This window comes from Bubalus bubalis, chromosome 12 (assembly GCF_019923935.1).
Source record: "Bubalus bubalis isolate 160015118507 breed Murrah chromosome 12, NDDB_SH_1, whole genome shotgun sequence".
NCBI classification, from domain to species: Eukaryota; Metazoa; Chordata; class Mammalia; order Artiodactyla; family Bovidae; genus Bubalus; species Bubalus bubalis.
In genome coordinates, this window is record NC_059168.1 from 75,638,184 (window position 1) to 75,642,378 (window position 4,195).

A 4,195-nucleotide genomic window follows, 5' to 3' on the forward strand; every position below is an offset into this window, starting at 1 on the left:
GCTGATTGTGTAATTTTTGATTTTGATATAATTTAAAAATTATACAAAACTTATAAAGAAGTCACAAGAGTATTACAGGAACTTCTGCAAACCTCCTTTTCAGATTTACTGACTGCTGTGTCCATTTATTTTCTCATTCTCCTCTGTTATGTGTGTGTCTATGAATATCATCTTTTTATCTGAATTGTTTGGGAATAAGGATACTATCTTTTATGATTTTGCACTTTTGGGAAAAACATAGCCCAGTTATTTACAGGATGTTCCTGAAATGTGATTTGATTCAGGTTATGTAATATATTTGAGCAGGAATGTCATAAAAGTGATGCTGTGCCTTCTCAGTGCCTTATATCAGGAGTCTAGTGATACCCATTTGTCACTTGGCTCATTGGATAAAGGTGTTATCCACCAGCATTTTCCAATGCAAGGTTATACTTTTTCTCTATTAATTAGTAAATGTGTGGGCAGAGACTATGGGACCATGTCAGTATCCTGTTACTCATCATGCTTTTTGCTACCAGTTTTAACATCTGTTGTTAAATTTTACACACTAGGAATTTTAGCACAGATTTACCTGAAGAAAGCATGTTGTCATAAGAAGGTGCCTAGGACTATCTACCTTGGAAGAAAGAGATCTGGAGTCTAATTTCAGCCCTTCAAACCCACACCTTGATATTACACCCCCCCCCCAGTTTTTGTTTTTGTTTTTTAATCTTATCCTTGGGCTAAATGACTTCTTTCTGGTTTCTCTGAATCCAAGGATCTGGTGTTTATAGATGGGGTAGTGCTGGCATCTTCAGAAGGACAGTTTGTAGAGATGCAAAGTTCTCAGATGCTTTGTAGGATCCTTAGCATCCCTGGCTCCAGAAGTTTTCTGCACTGGAGAGGTTTTAAGATGTGGCTGTTCATTTTTTCACACCTCTCCTAACAAGGGGTGGGGCACATGTTACCTCCCCTTGAATCTGGGTGTACCTGAATTTGACCAGTGTGCGTGTGTGTGTTAGTCACTTAGTTGTGCCCAACTCTGGCGACCCCATGGACTGCAGCCCACCAGGCTCCTCTGTCCATGAGATTTTCCAGGCAAGGATACTGGAGTGGGGTGCCATTTCCTTCTCCAGGGGATCTTCCCAACCCAGGGATCAAACCCGGGTCTCCTGCACTGCAGGCAGATTCTTTACCGACTGAGCTATTTGACCAATATAGTACAGGAAAAGTGATACTGTGTGACCTCTGAGGTGTGGTCCTAAAAGGCCATGTAGCGTCCCCCTTGTTTGCAGGAAATCTTCATCTTGGCGGCTTGAGACAACATGTGACTTCCCCAAGGGTGCTATGAGGTGAGACACAATCAATTTATAGAGAAGTGGTATATATATATATATATATATATATATATATATATAGTTGGGTTGGTCAACAATCCCAGCTAAGCCCAACCTTTGAGTCCTTTTGGCCCAGATACCAAACATGTGAATGAAGAAGTGACCACGTGATTCCAGTCCACAGATATTTGAGAACTTTTCAGCTATTTGAATCTTCCTAGCAGAGATCTTCGATGTTGTAAAATACACACCAAAACTGTACTCCTGAATTTTTGACCCACACAATCTTTGAGCATAATAAAATGATGGTTTTATGGCATTTCCACTTGGTGGGATTGTATACAGTGATAATGGGAACATCCATACCTTTCCATGTCCCGCTGAGGGGCTGTAGCACCCTCAAGTGAGAGCCGCTGTGGACTCTGGCCTAATGCTTTTCACTTTCTACTACAAAAATATATTTCTTCAACAAAATATATTTAAAGTCAAAATATTATGATATTTTTGATGATGGTGAGTGTTGTCTATCTTTCCTACGTCCTCTAGGGGAACAAGGCCATGACTTCTATGGTTTTTTTGGATATTGTCAGGAACCCTAAAACTTTAGCCTTGTTTACTCTCTAAATTTTATTAGGAACCATGGCATGTTTATGGGACACTGATGACTTCCAAACAGCAAGTACTTATAATAAGAAATATCAGTTGCACTGTGCTTTTGGAATAGTAGTGACCCTGAAAAGGTGGTGTTAAAATGAATTCTATGGAGGAAATCCTATTTATCTAGAGACCTGACTTATGCATTTGGAGATGTATTCCAGAATCTTCCATCACACTGCCTTGACATTAAGGAGTGGGTAAGTAAGGCGAGTGAGAGGTTTGAGTAATCCTTTCTAGACTTGACATAGAAATGTAGTTGCTGTGATATCTTATGTCTGCCAAACCTGAGGGGAAGGTGGAACCCTAAACATCTTCATTCATTCATTCAACAAACCAGGGATTGTAATATTAGGTTCTGGTAACAGTACAGAAGAAGGTAGACACAGTTCCTGCCCTCATGGAACATACATTCAGCCTAGTAGGATGGACAATGAGTGGGTAGTTTATGAGTTTGGTGATTAAAATAATACTGTGCTTCTCACTCTCTGTGGTAAAGGACCTGTTTGTTCTTCCTATCTATGAGTCACCTATCTAGCATTTTTGATTTCTCATCTGTCACAGATAGATGTATCCTATTCACATGACTGAGTACAATTTGAGCCATTGTGATTTACCACCAAATCTGATAATACCCAGACTAGTTTGTATGCTGTTCAAAAAAGCTGAGTCCACAGGTTACTGGATGGAAATTGTGGAATGTCAAATTGCTATCCAAGAATTGAATTGCTTTAATTCTTAGATATTTGCTTTTAAAAAAAAATTATTTGCTTTTTTAAATATTTGCTTTTCTTCAAAAAAAATTATTTATTTGGTTGCATTGGGTCTTAGTTGTGGCATGTGGGGTCTAGTTCCCTGATGCAGGATCAAACCCAGGCCACCTACATTGGGAGCTCAGAGTCTTAACCACTGGACCACTAGGGAAGTTGTGACATATTTGCTTTTAATGTCTCTGTTCCTCTCACTGCCGATTACTGACAAACAGTTCACCATCTAGCCCTGGACCACAGACCACACTTTGAGTAACACAACTATAGAGAAATAGTATAAGAGGATATCATGTTGTCAGTTGCTCTTCTTCACCTATTTCTCAAAAACAAAACAAAACAAAACAAAAAAAACAGAAAATAGGAAGGAATCTTTTCACAAAATGACTGTCTTATGTTCTATCTTCTAATTTTTAATTTTTTTAAATTTGTTTTTAATTGGACTATAATTGCTTTCCAATGTTGTGTTAGTTTCTGCTGTACAGTGAAGTAAATCAACTATATGTATACATGTATCCCCTCCATCTTGAGCTACCCTTTCACACCTTTCCACCCCCATCTGACCCATCTATGTCATCACAGAGCACTGAGCTGAGCTCCCTGTGCTAAAACAGCCACTTCCCACTAGCCGTCTACTTTATACATGGTAGTGTATGTATATATATATATATATATATATCAATGCTGCTTTCTCAATTCATCCCACCCTCTCATCTTCTTGTTTTTTAATTCCAGGTTGATACGGGAGCGCTAAGGAGGGAAGACTGGGAGACATCACCTTACCTCTTTGCGTCTAGCTGCTTCCACAAGGACATGCAGACTCCTTTCATATTGTTCCAGGATCATCCAGTTCAGGACCCTAAATGCAGACAGAGTTAACTTGCAGTATTCCAAGTTCTTAGGTACCTAATACTGATATCCTGATTCTTTAAGGTTGAGTATCTGCCCAGGAGGGTACAAGAAACAAAGTGACTCAAAATAGCTTTACAGTATTCCACTTATGAAATTCTCAGTGATAGCATCTGAATTTTACAGGTAAAGAAATAGTAGCATACTAAGGAAAGGACTCTCTTGGGTAAACAGATAAGAAAAGAAATATAAATTTTGAATATTTTCCCCAGGATTTGAAAAACTGGAAAACAAAATTAGTTTCAAAGTTTGGAGGAGGGTCACTTTTCATGACCTAGAATTTCTTAATAATTCCAATTATAAATATTTTTCTTATAAATAATTTCTTCTTAAAATTAAATATGGGCTTCCCAGGTGGCTCAGGTGGTAAAGAATCTACTGCAGTGCAGGAGACTGGGGTTCGATCCCTGGATCAGGAAGATCCCCTGGAGAAGGGAATGGCAACCTACTTCAGTATTCTTGCCTGGAGGATTCCATGGACAGAGGGTCCAGAAATGCAGTGGATTATGCAGCAGACAGGTGGAATATTGCCCTTACAACCAAACTTGC